This window comes from Taudactylus pleione, unplaced genomic scaffold, assembly GCF_031769625.1.
Source record: "Taudactylus pleione unplaced genomic scaffold, aTauple2 ptg001598l, whole genome shotgun sequence".
NCBI classification, from domain to species: domain Eukaryota; kingdom Metazoa; phylum Chordata; class Amphibia; order Anura; family Myobatrachidae; genus Taudactylus; species Taudactylus pleione.
In genome coordinates this window covers 194,976-218,522 of record NW_028285995.1, presented here as the reverse complement: position 1 = coordinate 218,522, position 23,547 = coordinate 194,976, and the positions used below count along the sequence as shown (strand labels likewise).

The following is a 23,547-nucleotide window of genomic DNA, read 5'->3' as shown; positions in this document are numbered from 1 at the left end:
AATAATGTATTGCATTGTGAATTCGTGGATTTAATTAGTCTCTCTCGCTCTTGTTGAATTGAAGGCATACAAATCCAAATGATGGACTACCCCCTCTCCAGGCCGCATCACCCTTCTCTAGGCCACAGGTCACATATACAACAAGTGCATATAACTGACACAGATGGATTTACTTTTTGAGAGTGCATTTGTTTGTACAGTGTTTGCTGATTGTACTTACATTGATCTTATCTATTCACTTTTATTTTAAGAGTAACCTATGAATAATAATAAACCTGAAAAAATGCAAATAGAAATAACAATTTCCATCATGTATTATTTATATGGCAGCTTTATCTGCTGTACATGTAATATATATTTTAAGTACAGGACAGAATAGTCAGACACCTGTCGCTAAGTTCAGGAGATCCTTTATAAGGCAGAGAGATGATCCAGCGTCATTACAGCAACAGACGGAGGTAACACGTGTCAAGGTCCTGTGTGCTATATACCTCCTCTACATGTTACATTCATGGTCCGATCATCGCCATTGAATTAGAGCACATTGTGATGCCCATTTCAACAATGGCTTCAACTGCCGTGGTCTCCTATGCATTTACTTTGCTGTTACATTTGGTGACCCGGTGCGGGTTACTCTGCAGATCTGTGACCCAGAGCAGGTTACCAGCATGCCACCTGCATCTCAGTAAACTGTATGAGGACTATGAATATTTCCAAGACGGCGACATCATAATCGCAGGAGTGTTTAGCGTCAACCAGCATATAGTAGAGATTCCACAAAACCAAATAGTCAAACAAATGATGTGTTTAAAGTAAGTGATGTAGGATTTGTACATCTACGGTTCTACATATAAGAAAATGGCAACAAATGATTTGCTGCTTTTGAATGGGAGTCACCTTCGGGGAAAGCGAAAACCTATTAACAATGAACATTATTCATTTTGCTGATGTTATGTTTAAAACAAGAGCCACTTACCTGCATGCTTAAATTTATAATAATCATATGGGTGAAATGCTCTAAGTAGCATTTCATCCATGTCGATATCTCGGCGTCGGCATACTGAGGTCGGCATACTGAGGTTGACATACTGATTAGTGATACTGATACTGTCCACTTCCCATACCCAGCCCATTTTCCTGCCCATGTTCTAGTGCAGGGGTCTTCAACCTTGGCCCTCCAGCTGCTGTGGAACTACACATCCTAGCATGCATTGCCACCTTTTTGATATAACAGCATGCTAAAACTATGGCAGTGCATGCTGGGATGTGTAGTTCCACATCAGGTGGAGGGCCAAGGTTGAAGACCCCTGTTCTAGTGTATTGCATGAGAGTATGACCAGTGACTTATCTATTAAAGGAGTCTGATACCTAAACTTAATGTTGTTCTGTTGAATGTAAAATACAGAGTTTATTGCTTAAATGTGTTTATTTAATTACACTAAGATAGGTTGGAAAACTGCTGTCTAGATACAATTGTTTCCAGGCAGTGAATACAGAAGAGCTGTGTCCTATCCCATAGTAGTGAAAAGAGTCAGTAATGCCTGATAATATAAAGGGAATGGGTATGTAATGCTAGCTGTCGGGATGCCTCCTGTCACAATACAGACAGCGTTATCCCGATGGTTGGTATCCAAACAGGGGTCGGGTAAGTATACATTTTGAAAATTGACATTTAGGAGCTGATTGATTGGTACTTTATCATTCTCCACTTTATCACGCTCCAAGGCTTAGTGCATTTTATCAACGAGATTCTTGTTATCACTCATATCTAATCTTAAATGGTGCGCCAACCAATCTGCTCCTAACTGTCATTTTTCAAGCACATGAGAGTTAGGAGCGGATTGGTTGGAGCACCATTTAAGATTAGATATGAGTGATAACAAGATAATCACTTGTTGATAAATCTGCACCTATGGACCGTATAGTTCTGTTCTGCAGATCTGATTCATTTGGTTGGTGACCTATAGTACTGACTATAATAATCACACAGTATAATGAATAATACACAAAAAGGGGCCTGTATTGGAGATAATTAGGGAGTGGAAAGTAAAAGATTATACTCTTTCATGTGCACAGAACCTGCTAAAAATACAAATTGAGAAGAAAAAGAGAGCAATCCGCACAGAAAAGTTTGATATAGTAATCATGGATTGTTAGCTAACATAAACTACGTATATATGAGCCCATACCGGGCTGCAAATCACTCTAGTTGTCGGTGCTCTCTAGAGCCAGGAGATTATGTATAAATAATAAAAGAAAGAGAAGGCTTTTTCTGGGGCACTCTTGTGTGTAATGTTATACAAATTAAAATATAACTTTTATTGAAGTAATTTAAAATGATGTTTCTCTAGAAGAATATAGGCCCTCATTCAGAGCCGCTCGTTAGCGGCAGTACGCTCGTTCCGAGCGATGGTCGCACATCTGCGCATGCGTACGGTTTTTAGTACGCATGCGCGAACCAGTCAGTGCGGCCGAAAATCGTTTGTACGCTATATAGCGAGTGCCTGCTATTTTGAGTGACAGAATGAGGCGTATGTGGGTGGTAACAGGGGAAGGTGCTTGAAAACGGGGGAGTGGAATTTGAACGCAGGCGTGCTTAAAGGTCAAAACGGGCGTTTTAAGGGTGTGCATAATTAATACAGCAGCGTCATTGACCACGTCACTTGGTTTTTTTAAACTCAGAACTGCTCGCAAAATAGCCGTTGAAAAAACCAACCACAAGAATAGCGAGCAGTTCATACGCTGTACGATGTACTCGATTAATCTAATAAATAGCGGACATGACATATGGTGCGAGCGGCCAGGGGGCGTTTTTATCAAATAAACGAGCGTATGTTTTGCTCGCTCGTTCAGACTTAGAGGTGTGAACAGACTGCAATGTGCGAACGGATCATTTGAATAGCCGCCCCTTGTTTTTGAACGAACGACCGCAAATAGCGAACGGCTCTGAATGAGGGCCATAGTTCAAGAAAAAATATGATTCAAGAAAGATTACAAAGTTGCATTATGTGTCGTCGTAACGACATATAGCTGATTCCTGTCTATGTAGACATTACATTCATGCTTATTTCCAGTATTTTAAGAAAGGAATCGCAAAAGTAAAATAAGGGAAAAAGTGAAAATCTTAATAAGCAAAGATAAAGAACTATTGTTCTCAAACAAGGTCCCCCTAGTGAACCATAGTACATACAGTATATACATTTATATTTCAATTTTGTATATGTCTCTTGTATATGTTCAGGTTCATATTGGTAATCTGAAACTGTTTGGGAGTGTGGTAATGAATATGTAGACAATGGACTATTTGTCTGGTGACAGGTTAATATAAATATTTGTGATAATCCTCATTATTTCCATGTGAGTAATGTATATAGGAAAACATCTAAGTTAGTTTCACCGGTCTATAATTCTTTTTGACCAAAAAAATAGAAATGTGTTACCCACAGCAGAATGTACCTGTGATATGTTAAGATTACACTTCAACCATTATATATCACAGGTTAACCATCCTTATATTGCACATTTATATAGCAAATGATGGACTATTCCACATTGGTCACAAATTAATTATTAACTATTCCAAGATTAGCATGCATGTGTGATACGCTTATATTCCTGACAATATAATAAGTCACCGTGGTTACTGAGATTTACAAAGTCGTCCACGCATGCATGCTAATCTCACATAATCGATATGGCACTCGGTGACAAAACATTTCTTGGCACAAGGACATACACTGGCCAGTTTACGGTGCATGGTCATTGACTGGCAGCAATCCACTAACAAGAGGCAGTGACAGGGAACTGGCACTTAAACGGCGTGAAGCGAAATGGATATACGAACTTGACACATTAGCACCTCGTGGCCTGAACGAACAAATCTTATTTAATGTATTTCTAAAAATTTTTTTTTAGGGATTGCTGATATATAAAAATTTTTTTAATATTTGTTTGTATGTGACTATGTATGTGTTTTTATATTTTGCTTATCTACAGGGAGTGCCATATCGATTATGTGAGTCTTTATTACATGAACTAGCAGGGGGGCATTATTATAGCTAATTTTGTTTGAATACAGGGAACTGATGCCCCATACTGCGCATCGCGCTTTGTTGCATAGCAACTTACTGTTGTGGTTTAGCTTGCAGTGATGTTTGTATCCAGGAGTTGTTTAGCACAGAACCTTTCCATGTGACTTTGTAGCATGATGTCACAGAGGTTTGCTGCCATATGATTGGTTCTCCAACATGGGGCTTGGAGCTGGGTTGTGCTAGGGGGCGTGACCACGTCGTGGGTGTGCGTGTCAGCACAGCATGTGCAGTCTCACAGTGATCGATTGGCCTTCCACCTGGTAAACATTATGTGTGCTATATATGTTGTCTTCTGTGGTAATTGTTGTTACACTTTTCTTATGGCTCGAATAACATTGTGTTATGGATGCACATTGACAAAGGGCTCATATGGGGACCGAAACGTCGGACTTTACAGCTATATGACACTGGTGGTATGTGAATAAACTGGACTTCATTTTGCTTAATTATGGTGAGTGCCCTCGTTACTCTATTTTTCTACAAATGTATGGACCCTGGATGCTCCATGTGGTTACATTGAGGTGCACCCTTTGGGCTGACATTGGCTGCAGTGAGTGCTGGCTATACTGGACTTTATATATATATATATATATATAGATATATATATAGATATATATATATATATATATATATATATATTTGTTGTATTGTATTTTGTGTAATTTATATATTATCCAATTTTGTCTGTATAACACACGGAGGCCAATATGTTTATTGATACAAATATGGTATGTAATGCACCTGCCTCTATTGGTCCATTTGCAATGATTGGAGGGATTGTATTCAATGTGTACAACTTTATTTTGTCCCTCTCTATAGATTTTGTACATGAAAAAGGGATTTTGACTCCAGAAAAGTCTGCTCATTCAAGATGTCACCCTGTCGGTCTGAGTTCCATGCTCATTGTCAGGGGTTTCATGCTCTGCGTTCCATGCTCGTGGCCATGGGTTTCATGCTCATTGCCAAGGGTTTCATGGCAGACGATGCAGCTTTCTGCATCTTCTTCTGGTGGCGCCAGAGTTCTCAGCACTTCCGGGTAACGCTATAGCGCTGTGCTTCCCTGACAGATGCTAGAGGCCAAGTAGGACCTCTAGCATCTGTCTCCTCCTAGGCGGCAGCCATTTTGGCAGGACATTTTCAGCAGATACCATGCGGATGGCTAGACCACATTGAATTTGCATAAATACTGGCTGCAGGTGGGCACCTCCAAGCCACCGTGGGTTCTGCAGGGGCTAATGTTATGCATAACAATGTAGAAACGACGCATGACACAAACTGCAGACAATACGTATAACACTCACCAAGGTACCCTGGTCCCCTTGGTGGATGGCTGGTCCTGCTCATGCCCTGCAATAAAGCACAACTGCAGCACCACCATGTAGCTATCTACTTCCCCTAACTACTGCTCTGCACATAAGGACTCTATGGTAACTACCCTGGTGCATCCCGGCTAAACTCAGCAAATCAATAACACATGTATATAAAACACAGCACACGATCATATAATTGAAACACAGCACCTAGCGGATAAAACTATATAAACAATTAATGCATTTGGGGTATGTAGCCATATAGGCCTGGCTGGGCCTAGCACCCACCTATCTAGGGCCATTTGCCCTGTGTGCCCTCCCTGAGAAACGCCAGAGGCCTTCCCCTCCAGGGGCATAGCCCCTTCCCTGCATGTGGAGCTCTAACAGCTGCCCTTATCTGGGCCTAATGCCCTTATCCTTGGCCCTAGCAGCCTGCATGTGGGGGTGACTAAATTGGACTCCGTGGAAGATATAGGTGGGCAGGTGCCTGACTGTCCCTGCTATCTGCCGTGGGAAAGCCCTGAGTCTGGGTGTGCCCACGGGCTTAATGTAATGCCTGAACCCTGGTGGAATAGGGGAACAGAGAAAGCAGGGCAGGCACATACCAGTCCTGTAACCTTTGACCTATCCACATTTGGCTAAGCCCTTCCACACCTTCCATGGCAGGTGGCGGCTCTCTGCTCATTGCCTGGCTATCTGCAGCATTCTGGTTCTTCTGCTACCGCTCCCGCCATCTTCTTATTTCTCTCTTATTCTCTCTGTGCCAACAGAGTGCCATCCTACCCCTTCAACTGGCTCTTATAACCCAGCGCAAGGGGGCGGGGAGATGACATGGACCGCGGGCCGTGATTGGCTCGTGGTTGGCACCAATTTCAAAAGGTGATGTGGGGATTGGTGGGGCCTGCATCCCAATGGATGCAGGCTCACCTCCATCAACCATGAGGGGCAGTGGTGGCGGGTAGTCATCATCACTGCCCCAGCACCCGTAGACTCAAGACTTTCCTGTTCACCCAAGCATTCACTAATGTCCCTTGTTAAGCTTGTTTTGTACTTAAAGACAAATGTTAAGCACTTTGAGCCCTATAAGGAGAAAAGTGCTATGTAAATAACATTATAATTATTATTAATAGTAAAAAGTTCCGATGCGTTTCATCTATGAGGCAGACATCATCAGGAGAGTAATACATGCACTTGGGGCCAAATGTAATAGGGTCAGAGTTTGGCAAATGTGTTAGTATAGTGCTATACTCACACATTTTTAGAACTTATCCTATGTAATAGGGTGCAAGAAGATGTAAACCCACATGTTGCTTACACTCCCGCAACTCGCAATGACAAAGCACACATCCAGATGTTTGGCCATTGTGAGGACACAACCTGGCCCATGTAACAGAGGGCCTGATTCAGACCCACTCGCGAGCGCATAGCACTCGCAAGTGTGTTGATGTCCCGCACTGCGCATGCGCGAGACCCGGCCAGTGATGGGCGCTTAGTCGCTACAGGTCTCGCACCAAAACAGGGCGGTTGTCGATTGTGATTGACAGCTCGCCCCGTTTTGGAGGCGGGCAGGGGGGGTGGCTGGTCAAATGGAGGCGTTCCCGAAGGAATGCCTGCCATTTGGGGGCGGCCTCAGTAGTGAGCTTCTGGCTCTATTAGAGCCGGAAGCTCACTGGGGCTTTTGATGGACGAGACCCTTCCACAAGAGTCTCGACGCAAGCCCCATCGCAACCATCACCTGGCCGCTCGCAAAAGCTGTAGGTAGTCACACACAGCTCAGCGAGCAGCCAGAAGGCCGGTTAAAAAAAAAAATGCCGCCCTGATTCAGAGCGATCGCTCTGAAAGAGTGTCCGGCTCTGAATCAGGCCCAGAGTGCGAGTTCTTAACCCGCACACTATGACTTACCTAAAACTCGCTTAATAACAGACCTCTTTCAGACTAGCATGTATATCCTGAGCAAGTGCAAGTTACACAGAAACATGCATAGATCAGTGAGATCCAAGCATTTTTCTGTGTAAAACCCTGCAAGTGTAAAATAAAAAATAATGATGTAGGGTCCCCCCCAAAGCACAACCAGTGCCAGGCTTCTCTGAGCTGGTACTGATTGTCAAAATATAGGGAGAAAAAAGACATAGGGTTCCCCAGTATTTTCATCAACCAGCACCAGGCTCAGTGAGCCAGTCCTGGTTGTGGAGACACAGGGGACAAAATGAGTAGGGCAACCAGATGCTTTCTAGCGGGGGTATAATGCAGCAGCTGTGGACCCTTTCATTGGTTCCCCCAGCCAAAGCATTCATCCCCCCTCGCTAGTCAGCCTAGGCCAGGGATCCCTGGGGAGGGGGGGAGCCCACGTTCCCAATCTCCAGGGCACCCAAGGCCTGGGCTGATAGCCCAGGGCTATGTCCGGCACCCCTGGGCAATGGGTGCTGGGTTGTTTGTACCAAAAAATAGATAAAATAATATTGTATTTTACAGGAGAACTAGAGGTCCCAGATAGATGGCCTTTAGTAACCTAGCAGTTCCCACCATTGAAGTCAATGGTAGGAACTGCTCATTGGTTTAGAGAGGCAGAGCCAAAGAATGCTCAGACAATGCATTCCTACTTGATTCAGGAAGTACCATTCTTAGAGGATGGTTCTTACTATATGTCAGTGGCTTAGGTTTTTTTTTTGTTTTTTCTGAAGACAGTGGATGCCTACATGGACAGAAGAGGACCGGAACAAGGAGTGAGTATGGTATTTTTTTTTAACAGGTCCCAATCACAGGCTTCTACTGGAGAAAGGGACAGACTGATGCTAGGGACAAGGTAAGATTGTAGTGTGAGTGTAGGTGAGTGAATGAGTGAGTGTATGTACTGTAAGTGTAATAAAATATTAAAACCTTTGGTGTCTGTGTCCTGTGGTTTTTTAAATATTTATTTTACAGGTGAATTAGAGGTACCAGCGGGCTCTTAATGCCCAGCATGCTGGTACTTGTGGTTCTCCAAGAATCAGCATACAGGGGAGGTTTGTTGGGAGCTTTAGTTCTCCTAAAAAAGACAATACTATTTGATCTATTTTTTTTACACTATCAGCCCATGCCTGGGGACACCTTTATTGGGGCGTCTCGACCTCCTCAGGGATTCCTGGACTAGGCTGACTAGCGAGGGGTGATGAATGCTTTGACTGGAGGACCTAGTGAAAGTGTCCCACGGCTGTGGCATAACACCCCCGCTAGAAAGAGTTTGGTGTTGGTTGAAGAAAATACAGAGGACCACTACTTATTTTGTCCCCTGTTTTTCCATAACCAGGACTGGCCCACCTGGTGCTGATTGATGAAAACACAGGGGAACCCTAAGTCTCTTCCCTTCTATTTTCACAACCAGGACTTGCCCAGAAAAGCCTGGTGCTGGTTGTGCATTTAGGGGAGGGACCCCATGTAATTTTAAAATTTTTATTTTACACTTTTAATCATTTTTTTTTAACACAGAACCATGCACAGATTTCACTGATCTGTGCCTACCTCTGTGTAACTCGCACCTTGTAATGAAAGTTGCATTACAAGGTGAGAGTTTTCCAACAGTGTTAACTCACATGCACTAACACACGTATCAAAATGGGTGCCTAATTAAATATGCACTGTGTATAAAATTTGTTTTGTACCTTTCTCGAATAAACAAAATTTGCACTAAAATGGGTCCCTAAACCTCATACCCTATTACATTTGCGAACTGAGGGACAAACTCACACATTCTAAATATGCGAGAAAGTGCAAGTTTGCCTCGCCACAAAAACTTGAACACTATTATATTTGGGCCTCTACATCAGTAGTAATGCTTCATGTATCAATTAAATAGTTTCTACAGCATATAAACCATTTTCATTGGGTATGCAACATAGAAGAACTATTCTAGTTCTGGAGTCTTAGGGCAAAATTTACTAAGCGGTGGTTTGATGGCGGTTTTTATTCTATTCTAAATGACGGGGGTTTGGTGGCGGTTTCTATTCTATTCTAAATGACAGCCCTGTTCTATTCTATTCTAAAATGTGTTTTGATAGCAGTTTTGCAGCTGTTTTGGCCTTAGTAAATCTGCAGATAGCAAAACCGCTGCCAAACCACAGTCAAAACACATTTTAGAATAGAATAGGGCTGTCATTTAGAATAGAATAGAAACCGCCACCAAACCCCCGGGGTTTAGAATAGAATAGAAACCGCCACCAAACCGCCGGGGTTTAGAATAGAATAGAAACCGCCGTCAAACCACCGCTTAGTAAATTTTGTCCTTAGTGTACCAGGCATATGCACCCTAGTGGGAGAATTCGCATGCAAACTTGGACCACTTTATGCTGATACCAGTCATATTGTGGTGTTCACAAGTTATCACAAAACCACAACTTAGACCCGTATTTAATTAGAAGCGAAAAGTCTGTTGCCGGACTTTTCACCGTCATCGCTGGTTTTGGGTGCGAAAAAGTATTGCGCGTGTCCCCGCGTATCCCCGTATTCAATTCCAAATCAGCGAAAATGGGACCCGGCGAAACTGAAATCGTCGAAAAGTTCTGTCAGTTTTGGGGAAATCAGCCTGACACCCCCCAAAAGATGCACTGACATGAGGGATCACTCTGGGTACCCCTGAATAGCCCTGCTGAAGGTATTTGCCACTTTAAATGGTCTCAATAGGCACTATTTTGCATCTTTGAATAAGTGGTGAATAGCATTTTGGAGGGTTTTTTTGTGAAAATAACTAGTCCCATCAAATTTGGGGTACGTGAAAATGGGTACTAGCATATTTTGAAGTTGCAAATGTGAAGTTTTTAAAAAATTAAATATCCACCTGCTGCAACCACCTGCAATCAATAATACAACTGGGACATACTTGCGGACCCCTCTGGAGTCTATTTCACTACTGTAGTTTTTAACTTTGTACCCCAACTTTTATTTTTTCGCCCCCAAAACGAAAGTACTTTTTTGGGGTGTCCAGCAGTGTTTTTTTATTTTTTTTTTATTTGGCGCAGCTATCCTTAGGGAGCCTGTCCCATGGGTGCTGGGTGTTCTTTTTTACTTGTACCCCCAAACCCCAATTTTCCACTTTTTTCCGCCGGCTATTTATAGGCAAAGCTTTTTCGCCTATTACATTGCATTGCGTTTTCGCACCGGCGAAAACACGCTATAATTGAATAAGTTGAAACCGGCAAAAATGATGTAATCGCCAAAAAAGTATCGCCGAAACGAACTTTTCGCTTCTAATTGAATATGGTCCTTAGTCATACTTATCCTGTCTGGCGGTGCTCCATCACGGTGTCACTCAGTCCCAGAGCACTGTCACTACATTCTTGAGGGTCATGGGCACAGCCTTGTTGACTATGATAACGTGAACACTAGCATCCACTCTCTACCTGTTTGCTGTGCATCCTCCTATCCCTCACAATAGTGCCCTATTTAAGCCTGCACCTGCCACTAGCACATTGTCGGAACAATGTGTGTGCTTTTACCTCCCTGTGTGTAAATACTACAGTACCTCCGATTCACTGTCTGCTCCATTCACTCAGCATTGAGCTGTGTTCAGCTTCAAGTCTGCAACTTACCAGCCAGTGTTCAAGCACCAGTCCCAGTCCGATTCAGCTGCTGTTATCTCCGGTACCATTCTGGTTCAAGCCTCTGGTTCCACTTCAGCTCTGCTGCTGTAATCTCCATTCTTATTCCAGTTCAAGACTATGATTCCACTCTGGCTTAGCTATGGTTGTCTTCGGTCAGATTCAGGTTTAAGCCTCCAGTTCCTCTCCAGTTCAGCTGCTGTTACCTCTGGTCCCAGTCCGGTTCAAGTCTACACTTCCACTCTGGTTTCACTGTTGTTTACTTCCCGTTCCAATCCAGTTCAAGTCCCCAGTTACATTCTGGTTCTACATCTGCATATGGTTCAAGTATATATAAGCCTGTGAGTTATGCTTTGATTTCAGCCTGTATAGTAGCCTACAGTATCATGGGTATTATATAGACTTTCCAAGTGCTTCTAGTGTCAAGTTTTCAGCCTATAGATATCTTGACTACAAGCAAATTCCCTGAGTACAGTACAAGTCTCCTGCTTATTGCGGGTTCAATTGGACATCACTTTCACTGAACTTTAGATTACCTTTCTGCTCTGCAATTGTATTACTTATAATCAGCATCGCAGCTCCTGACCTACTTTGGGACTAGCTACTCACTATATCATCAGGGCCACTGTCGATGGTGGTTGTTGCCCTAAGGGCCTCTCTTAGAGTGTTGGGGTTCATGCTGAGTCTCTGCTCCAGCATTCACTCAGGTAGCTGAGGACTAGGGGTAGTTTTATCAAAGCTTGGAAAGAGATAAAGTTTAGAGAAATAAAGTACCAAACAATTAGCTCCTAACTATCATTTTCCCAGCTGTGTTTAAAAAATGACAGGAGCTCTTTGTTTGGAACTTTATCTCTCTCCACTTTATTTCTCTCCAAGCTTTGATACATCTACCTCTGAGTACGGGATCTAGATCCTTCTTTGTGGATTTTGGCTTCAGTAACCCAGCTCTGATAATTGGTTTGCAGCATCTGTTAGCAGATTCCAGGTGGGCTACTGATTACCTGTATTACTCACTGCGTTGTTCCCTGAGTTATCAAACACTAGTTCTGGCACCTTATCCCTATATTCAGAGAAAGGGGTTAAGTTTCACTCAATTGGTTCCAGGGACAGACTAAGAGCCTTCCAGGTGTCAATGACCTCTCTGAAAACACAAGGCATTTACCACATGGGGCTCACCCATGAGTAGACCTCTGATTCAACCACCACTATGCCGCTAAGACTTATCAGCCCAGTCCACGGGTCCTGACTCAGATCTGAAAACCGCTAATGTGATACAAGCATCATAAAAGATTACATATGTGTCCTCATACACTGTGGTCCTGGGCGCACCAAATAACCCCTATTGGCGGGCCAGGGTCCTTGCGCCTAAGCCGCTGCAAGCATCTTTTTTTGAATAGGTGCATGTTACTCACACAGCTAAAAGCTGCAAGAAGCAGCAAAACTACATTACTAGTGTAGGGTTGGGAATGCGATGCCGACACTTGGATCCCGGTGCTCAGAATCCCGATGCCGGCATCCTGACAGGGTTAGGATTCCGAATCCTACCCTTACCCCTAACCCTGCCTCCACGCAGCTTACACCGAACCTGCACCCCTAGTGCCTAAACATAACCTTTTCCCCAGTGCCTAACCCTCCTCCTAGTGCCTAAGCTCACTGGTGCCGGGATTCTGATTGGTGTGAATTCCAACACCAGCATTCTTCATCCCCTAGCAGGACTGCCATCAGAAATTGTAGGGCCCAGGACTTACAAAATGGACAGCCCCCCTATTTTTGTAACTCCAGCACTGCAGTGCCTCTCCAGTTCGAACCAGCCCACTCTGTCTCTTCATCCAGCCTCCATTCTGTCGCCCCTGCCATCCCCCCTTCTGTGTCTCACCTGCCAGTCCCACCTCTGTGTCTCCATCCAGTCCCCCTTCTGTGTCTCCAGCTAGCCCCCCTTCTGTGACGGTTGGGATCAGTATCCTGCCTGTCGTCATCTCGAAGGTAAGTATCGGGGTGCAGGAGGAGGGTAGCGTTAGCTAGCGGGGTTAGAGTTAGGCACTAGGGGGGGATAGGATTAGGCATCAGGGAGGGAGGGTTAGGATTAGGGTGAGGAGATGGGGAGATTAGGTTTAGGCACTAGGGGGGGAGCTTAGGTTTAGGCACCGGGGACAGGGTGTTAGGTTTAGGGTACCGGGAGAAGGAGGTTAGGTTTAGGCACTAGGCAGGGGGGGTTAGGTTTAGGCAAGGGTAGGGCATAAAAAAGTACTCACCGTTGTGTTTATGGGTGTCGGGATCCTGGCTGTCGGGATGCCGCTGTCGGTATTCTGACCAGAGGCATCCCGACAGCCGGGATATCATACCCAACCCAACATCGCAGGCTGGGATCACCGTCGGAACCATTGCGATGTTTGTGATGGTTGCTTCTTTAGTCAGGCAGTGGGAGTAAGCTTCCCGTAGCCTGACCGAGTGCTGGTCACGTAAGAGGCCAAGAATCTGCATCCATTGATGCAGACCCTGGCCTCATCCCTCCCAAAAAAAGTGGTTGACATGCCCCTGTTTCCGGTAACAATGACCAGGCATGCCCCCGCTCCGCCCTTTAAATGCTTGGGGGGTCTCCAAGCAAGTTTGCAGAACCCATTCTGCACATGCACAGAACGGGTTCTACACAGGTGCAGACCCCTAACAACTGGAGATGCATGTTCATTATTTATTAGTATAAAAGGGTTTAAAATTTAGAGAAGCAGCATGAAATCATTTAGCTTAATTAAACTAAAAAAAATAAAGATAGAAACTATATAGCAAAAGTGTAAAATTGACAATTCTGCATTTAAATATTATAGATACACAAGAATATACATGACATTAAAGGAGTACTTGCCAGACATAATTGTCTACTATAATGTAAAAGAGAACAATATATTCCCAGTTATTGTTTTTGAAAAAGAACTTCTATATTTAAAAGTAAAAAAATTAATATCTAGTATGAAGACTTTTCATACCCTAAAAATTTTTAATTTGAAATTTAATAAAAGATTTGTGCAAAGTATATCAGGAACATTGTGACTATCAGTGTTCTCCCCATAAATTCCCCAAAGCCAGCTGGCACTATGAGGCAACCAGGAGGGGGGGTGAATATGGACCACAGGGAGGGGGCGGACAGAACCCCATCACAGGAGGCATGCATCAGCCCACTGTGCACCTTTATCCCTTTCTATCCAGCATTCCACCCACTGTCCGGCCGGCTCCAGGCAGACACTGCAAGCCCACAGTCCACCTCGAGCACAGGATGGGTTGGGGCTGAATGGGTGGGGGTAGCCAGGACCCTCCCATTTGGTGAAGGTGGCCCACTCAGTGAGACCCTGTACTACCCATGGCATCCCCCTCTGGCCAGCACCAGCACATTCTGGAAGCTGGGCTGGTTCAGAGCTATGTAAGAAAAATATTGGACAGAGCGCCCATCAAAAAGGCCCTGGGGAGAACACAGTGACTATGGCAGTGGTGTTCCTTTAACAACAGGATAAGCTCAAACAACCTGAATCACCCCAAGAACCCAATGAGATCTTCACAATACAGTACCTTCACAATATTGTAATACCTTATTTGTAGTATTTATTTTTTTCTTGTAGATCAGTTATGGTGCAACAAAGTCTGATTTACGTGACAAACGTTTGTATCCAAGATTTTTTCAAACTTTCAAAATGACCACGCTATTTATGCAGCATTTTCTAAAGTTCTAGCATATTTTGGATGGACATGGATTGGAATTTTATCCTCTAGTGATGACAGTGGAGAGACAGAGGCTGAACTGCTGACAAATTATTTAACCAAAAAAGGCATCTGTGTCTCATTCAGTATACAAATGAGTTATGGTATAGACAATAATAAAGGCTGTCAAAATAAAAAATCTGTAGAAATAATTAAAAATTCTACTGCCAAAGTGATAGTTTTTTGTGGGATAGCTTCTCAAGTTTTGATAAAATGTCTAGATAAAATGCATGATGTGCTCAGAGACAGGACCATAGTCCTGAATCCTAAATGGGCAAGTAACAAATATCTAATGGATCATTTTGCCAAAATATTTAACTGTTGTTTGGTTCTTGACAATTTACCAATACGTTTACCAGAAATTGAAAATTTCTTTAAAAACATTAAACCTGCAAATTACCCTGATGATAAGTTGCTTGATCATATATATATATTATATACTACCATTGTTGCTCAATAAACCATTCAGCATGCCATTATTATAGCTCCATATATGGCATACGTTCTCATAAATGCTCTGGAGGAGAACTGATTATAAGACTTCGTAATTTTTGCTACAATGGAGTTTTCTCAAAAGTGTTTTTAGCAGTCTATGCTACTGCTTGTGCTTTAAATAATATTCGCTTATTACTGTACCATAAACATCAAAAAATGGAAGCTAACATCTATTATTTGAAGCAACAGGTAACAAAAATGTATAAAAAAATTAAGGTCTCCAAATGGTGGCACCGAATCATGCATTTGTCATAAAGAAATATGCTTCATATGTATAGAGAAATATTCAGTGCTTTTTTCTTAAGGTACTCAACAGTATGCAGTATAGGCACCTTTATTTGGAAAACTTTTTAAATCTTATAACTAGTCCCAGGATAAAAGAAAATACATTATTTCACAAATTAATAAAATTAGGGGCAAATAGGTGTGAAAATTCTGAAAACCATGTGGTGGGCAGTTTTTACCACAGGCACAAGGTTTTTCCTATTCAATTGCTGGGGAGAATTTCAATAGCAAGTAATGCAACTTATTTCTTGCAGCCCCCTAGCAGGTGCAAAAATAGTGAAAATGTTCCTATTTTAAGTTAATAATGTTGGGACTTACATCAAAACCCCTTGAACCCACTCCCTAATGACTAATTAGGCAATTGGAGGTTTCCAATTAGCTTAATTAGTCCAATAAGTACATGCTATTATTGGTGTTAAAAAATGGCCTCAAAATACCGCAAAGTAAACTTTTACGTTTATTTATGTACATCAAATTATTTATAGTATTTACAGTATTGTAAACAAAAATTAATTGTATTTTATGTTTTTTGTTTGTATTTAAATGAAAAAAGTTTGCTGTTTATAATATTTTTTACTTTTTAAAACAAAATGCACAAATCAGCTATATGCAGCATTTTTAAAGATCAAAATATTTTTCTTTGGGACAGTAATTTGTGGTAAAAAATACCACATCATTTGGATAATGTGGGTATTGGGAGCACGCATACTTGCTTTATTGAAATAAATGGCCACTGTAATTTTCACTACAAAAATCCTGAACCTAATTGAATATGTCCCTAAACATCTGAAGAATAGAATATGGAAGTTACTAGTATAAATCTTTTTGAAGCAGTAACTTTAGGTGTGGAACAGCCAACTTTTCCCCTGTGTACTGGTACTGTGTATTTTTATAGAATACAAGAACTGGACATATTACATACAAAATGCTGATGAGGGGTAATCACATTGGTGTAAACTTTTGTTTCTGGAACTTTGTTTTTTCTTATGCGAAAATGATGATCTAATATTAGGATAGAGAGTGATCCTTTCCCAAAGGGATTGTTCACAGATATAATTATTTAAGTGAATATACAATAAGAAACTTTAGTACTAAGACAATTTACAGGACCTTAAGTCCAAATTAAGTAAATGTTTTTAGAGCTCCTTTAATCAATTTGTGTTTGAATGCATCATTTGCAGTCACAGAATTAAAAAAATATAAAATAAAAAAGGAAGCAATTAATGTGTATATCCTAAGTCATAGATATCTTAGGATGTTAAATGTGACTTAATGATGTAAATCTATAATACATTTTAAGTATATTATCGTCCTTTTGAGACACCAGTTATCACCATCAACTTGACAAATAACATGTTAGAGGGATATTTTATTAGTTGCGAGGCTTACTGCAGGCAATCAGCAGTGTCTGCAGGCTCCACTTACCACGGATTTCTGTTTTCACCCCTCTGAGGTGCGAGAAGTTGAGAACAGAAATCTGAAGCAAGGAAAGCTTTTTGCACTTACTGTGGCTGCCACGAGTGGTTTAACCTGGAGCCTCTAGGTACTTAACCCTGAATCTATGAATTAACGTGTGTTAGCTGTGGGCTATCTGCAGGAAGAATTTAGCTTATAATTGAATAACTCAGGGCATTAAAGCTTGAGGCAATCTTCCAACGGTAAGCCCCGCAGCTAATTGAATATGCCCCTAATGTAGATTTAAACAAATATTTGAGTAGCAATGGTGCTTTTTTCAATCAAGAGGAGGGAGTCTGGCCCAGTGTAAACTCTGGGGCAGTTGTGAGGGTACATTAGCGTGGGTAGTACTCCTATTAGTGCGGCTAGCTCCCCCTAACACACATGCCCCTTACAATTTAAACTTTTCTTCTAATGCTTTGTTTTCATAATTATTAATTTTGAGTGTTGTAATATTGTTACGCTACTAATTTGTTTATTGTTATTGTCTATATTGTTCACTGTATACCCATGTAGTCCTGTATGTTGTTTGCATGTGTAGGACATTTTGATTCCTACCTATCTATACACTCTAAATGTCACTAAATAGCGTTATGAGTCGCACAAGAATAATTGCTCTCCAGACTTTGATTGTGGGTCCAAAGCACAAAAAGATATTATTCACCAAAAAGCAGATAGTTACACGCTGTGATCTAAATACAACTAGCGCAAACAAATTATACAATCACAAGGTATAGTCGATACATACGCAAGCGCACCGGTCCCAGTTACAGTCATCAATCCAGAGGTCTGTGGTCAACCCAGAGAATGGCTACTAACTGGGACCGGGACACAGGCTATATACTCTAACAGATCATGATAACAACAATGTAGACAGACAAACATAATTCCATTGGTTCTTGCTCTTGGTCTTTGTAATACGCTGTAGTTCATAGGGCAGTTCACTAGGGGTATGTCCCAATTCTCCAGATTACATTGTCGTTCTTTAAGTGCGTGTATATTTATGATTATATGTAAGTATGCGTTGTGTGTTTTTCATGCAGCTGAAAAAGGTGCGCTGTGTGTTTTTATTTATAATTGCAACTGTATATCTATGTGTGCACGCATTGTGGATACCCATGTGATCGTTTAAGTGTATATATATGTACATATACACATACATACATTAGGGGTTAGCGGATTCGATTCTACTCGGTTCCGTTCGGTTTTTTAAACTGAATCTTATTGGCTATCCGCTGTCACGAGTTTTGGATAGCCAATAAGATCCGGTTAAAAAAACCGAACGGAACCGAGTAGAACCGAATCCGCTCACCCCTAACATACATATATATACATACACACATATGTGTATATATAATATATATATATATATGCACATTCACATATATATATATCCTCAAACTGGTCATTATTTATTTTACTTCTGTCTGGACTAAAGGAATGACAGACAATGGGGTTTTGTCCTGTTCATGGATGGAGCAAGCCTTGGCAAACAATCTGATAATTTTAACAAAAGGCTCCCCTAATACAACTTAAATACAGCAGCATTGGATATTTGTTAACAATAGCTACACGTCTGGCAATTGTTTATTAATCTACATTTAGGACACTTCAATTGTGCATATCAGTGTCTGGGTTATATTTCAATTGCCACAGACATACTGTGTATATATTTGAAATAAACACTCACAGTATATTTTTGTGTATTCTTGACTATTTGTCACAGACATGTCTACAAGACAAGTCTGTCATCACTGAATATATAAAGTCTTTAAATATATATATTTATATGTGTATCCGTGCGTATGGGGTATGATAGAGTTTTAAACAGTATGCAGTGGTAATGCGATCGTACGATGCTAATAATAGCAAATTAGCATCACACACCATGGTTTCATGCTGACGACGCAAGATGGCGTCGTCAGAGGCAACCTAAAATGGCGTCGCTCGATTTAATTTTAAGATCTGGTCTCAGCCAATCGTCTGGCTTCAACAGGCATTACAGGACTTTCGTTGAGGTATGTGTGGGAGTGCATTCCTTTGGACAGTGAAGGCTGGAGCAAGGTAATCTCTAAAACAAAATATTTTTTTATTTTAGGGGGCTTTGATATTGTGAAGGCTGTGGGAGAGTTTTGCAGGGTGTTTTAGGGAATTCCATAAGTGGGTAGTGGCATAGGAGAAAGTCTTGTAAAAAGGGGCACCGAGAGAAGTGGGTACTAATTACCTGGGCCCAGGCCTGTTACAGGAGCCTAGCGTGGGCCCCGGGCCAGTTGCTGAGGGGGATATATGTCCTTCTTTGCAGCAAGCTGAGCATTGTATTTTACATTGTTCTTTTTCTGGAAGGGGCATGGCCTCCTGGATTTCACCATAACCCCCTCAGTAGCCAGGCCTTCTTGTAAGCAGGGTTCAGAGGTGGTTATCATTGTGGTGCATTGGGCAGAGTTAGATCTAAGAGGGTATGTGGGAGAGTATTTTAAGATGAGATGTCAGATGTATGAAGGGGCGTTGTTGAGGAATTTGAAGGTAAGAATGAGCAATCTGAATTGCATTCTGGAAGACACGGGAATCCAGAAATGCCATTCTGACAGCAGTCAGAACCCCGGCTCCAGGATCACCACTGCTGACGTCCAAACGGTATTAGGGTTAGAGTTAGGTTTAGGGGTTAGGGTTAGGCACTATGGGGAGGTTTAGGGTTAGGCTGCAGGTGATGGGTTTGGGTTAGGCTCCGGGAGGGCAGAATTAGGTTTAGGCTGCGGGAGGGGAGGGTTAGGTTTAGGCTGTGTGAGGGGAGGGTTAGGTTTAGGCTGTGGGAGGGGAGGGTTAGGTTTAGGTGTAGGCTTAGGAGTAGGGTTAGAGTACTTCCCTACAGGTGTCGCTATTTCAAACCAGTCGGGGGTTCCAGCATCGAGATTCTGAGTGCTGGTATTGTGTGCGATGGGATACTGAACCCAACCCGGATCCAGGGTAGGGATGTTGTACAAGAGAGGGATATCAGTTTTGCAGCTGCATTTAAAATGGACTGAAGTTGGGATAGATGTGTGAGGGGAATGCCAGAGGCTGCAGTAATCAAGGAGGAAGATGATGAGAAAAAGGATGAATTTTAGTAGCATGTGGGGTAAAAAAAGGGCTTATTTTGGCAAATATTTTAATGTGGGAAGAACTGGGAGAGAAATTGGGTATGAGGAATAATGCAGAGGGAAGAGAGACGTGTGAAACCTGTGGTGGGTTTGGGAGGCTGAATTAATAGTTGTGTTAATCTGGGGTTGATGTATCAAGCAGTGAAACAGTGAAGAAGTGGAAATGTGGAGAAGTTGCCCATAGCAACCAATCAGGTCCTACCTATCATTTTATAAAATGTACTTGATAAATGCTGACTGGTTGCTATGGGCAAATTCTGCACTGTTCCACTTCTCCACGCATTTCACTGTTTAATACATGAACACCTCTGGGAGAACAGGAGATGATAAACACTGGTTTGGACATATTGACATTTAGCTAACCTTGGGACAGCCATGTGGAGGTAGAACAGAAAGGTGGTACTGGAGGCCAGATTAACTATTTAATTCCCTAAGAGAAATGTATTAGTGAGAATACGCACATCACCTCTGACATTACATTACCTGAACCTATGTAACCTATATAATCTTGTACTGCTTATTAGACATTCCAATTTGCCTGCATGTAGTACACATCTAGCTTTAATATTAATTAATATTTTGTTTTAAAGCTACATCACTATTTGAGTAAGATCACATTTCCAGATGCATCAACTAGAGGCTTTGATGAAAATGGAGAATTTGTCAGTTCATATAATATTTTGAATTGGATAATGACAGAAACGTCAAACGTGAGAACAGAAGTTGTCGGCTATCTAAATCCATCACTTAAAGAAGATCAGCAACTTTGGATCAATGACAGTGCAATAACATGGAAGAACGGTGACACTCAGGTTAGCAGGCGTGCGTACTACAGTACAGTACATATTTAAATGGTACAAATCAATAGACAAGATAGACTGATATTTATGACAATAGTATGAATATAAATGGTGCATTCTGATGTCAGATGTAAAACTGCTTCACTTGCCTCATTCTGAAATGAAAGACCACTTAAAGTCGTTCCCCTCACTCTGTTTGCGGCCTAGTAACTCCCAAGTCCAATGACACAACCTGTCATAAGAAACAGGAAATCACATCATAGCAACTTCCTGTAGGCCACATCCTTGGACTCAATTATTACTGCAGCCACAACCTGAGCATGGGGGATCTGTGATACATAGAATAACAAGAAGATTAAAAGAAGGTGGTGGAGAGGCCTGTCAGATATGTTTATTATAAAGAATAATGTATCTATGGTGACAATCAGGCTATCTCTCAAGGCTCAATTATGGAAATGTGCATATGTAATAATGTAACCCGATCTCCCAAAAGTATTATGGACATTAGTATTAATAACCACCTCAGATTTTTATGATCTATATAACGAAATAAAGCCTACATTTTTATTATATGGTGTGAAAACTCCTCTGTAAAACTCTAAGGTCTCTATTTACTACAATCCGCATTTAAAATGCAGTTGCAGTGTGATATTTCTGACTAAATTTGCATTGCGAATTAAGGAAATATCACAGGGTTTTACCAAAACTTCCTTGCAGTGACAGAGCTTGCGATAAAGCTCTGTCCCTGAGAATCCCATCGGCACACTTTTCCCTGTATTTTTCCCCAAAAATTACAGGGAGACCGTGCCTGCACATGAGCATGCCGCCGGCTACCACAAATCTCCCCCACGACTGTCCCCACACAATCCTCACAACCCCCTGTTTATATCATAGCCTAGAAGGCAAAATTAGGGGGAAAGTGGGAGGAGTTATGTATAATTCCAAACACATATTCAGTTATTTCTATCTATCTATATCTCTATCTACCCCATATCTATCTATCTAGCTATCTCATTTCTATCTTATATCTATCTATCTGTCTATCACTCATCGACTGTCTGTGTGTAAAAAATGAAAGTTAAGTAGCGCCCAAGAGTGAAGTATTTTTTTAAAACACTGTATTTGACAAAAATCTAGGAATAACCATCACAGAAAACAAGTTTTAAGGTATTTTATCTACAGGAAAAGTACAATTTGACAAATCTAAAAGTGTTTCCCAATCACCTTACTAGAAAGACTTCTGACGCATTTCAGCCAAGGGACTTTTCAAGGGTACAGTCATCATAATGATATTACTCCTACTATTGTCAATAAAATCACCAATTCAAAGTTTTGTCACATGACCTCTAGATCATATTTATTAAATATCAAAACATAAAATACAGTATTATGCATATTATCTTGCTTTATTTTCGACAATCATTTCTGGGCTATAAGGAAGCCATTTCGGAACCTAACAGCCAAGATTGGTGAGATCATGGAGTGGATCTCAAATAAGCTAATTTGTTATGAGGCTTGGCTTTATGACACTTTATTTAAATTATTGCATGAATCACAAAGTTTTAAAAAAAAAATACTTCTGTATGCTTATTACCTTTCTTTTGTGCAGGTCTCCAAGTATTCCCTATAAGGGAATGTGATGAAGTGAAATATGTGATTTTCTCTATCATTAGAGTTTTTCTATCCTACACTCCTACACATGTACTATAACTCCTATGCTGCTTATTGGTGTGTGTGTGTATATATATATATATATATATATATATATGTATTTACTTAAAATGTATCAAAATATCAATCACAACAGTGGTCAATATGTAGTATATATAATCTATACTGCAACTCAAATATCAGTATTCAAAATAGTTTTCAGCATATCTTCTGTACAATGTTTAAATAACTGGGAGTAAAAATCAAATGAGTCTTAATTAAGAGAAAATCACTATAACATTGCTATAACAAAGCTATAAAAGAATAAATCATACATGGAAATTCAATTCAAATTGAAATTAAAATGAAATATCATATATACTATTTAAATAAAAAAAAAATGCATTACCCAAGAAACAAAACCAAACCTCTCACATATAGGTAATAGATTGTACAACTAATGTATAGTAGATTATAGTGTTAATGCATAAACCATACATTTCATATTTTAATTGTATGACAAAGAAAGTGTGCATAAATTAAAACTTTTAAATATCAAATGGAAAAAATGTGTAGACATAAGAGACAGTGAGAAAGAATTATATCCAGCCCTTCGTAAGAAAAAAAGTAAAAGTCTATTTATATACCAAAATCAGTGTTCCTATTGATATGTTCTCTAAATTATATAGTGAAATACAAAAAAACAAAAACAAAGCTAAATTAATTAAAACATTATATTACATTAAATATTAAAATGAATAACCTAATAAAATGTAACATTGTAAAGGATATACATTAGTAAATATTTGTTTACATTTTGAGAAATAATTATCCAATTATAACTTTATATCATATTATATCATAATTATAACTTTAAATCATATTTCAGGGTACAATTACAGTGTCATTATCGCAGAAAGAACTGTCCAATTTCATAAACCAGAAAGAGTTGGGCTTTACAGAAAAGTTAAGATAATTTATGAAAGTGCAAAAATTTAATGTTTTGT

General features: G+C 40.8%; 1 pseudogene; it reads left to right on the top strand.

Moving 5' to 3' along the window:
* The first annotated feature begins 5,034 nt into the window (after positions 1-5,034).
* On the top strand, positions 5,035-23,516 carry LOC148442159 (extracellular calcium-sensing receptor-like; annotated as a pseudogene).
* The last annotated feature ends 31 nt before the right edge of the window (positions 23,517-23,547 follow it).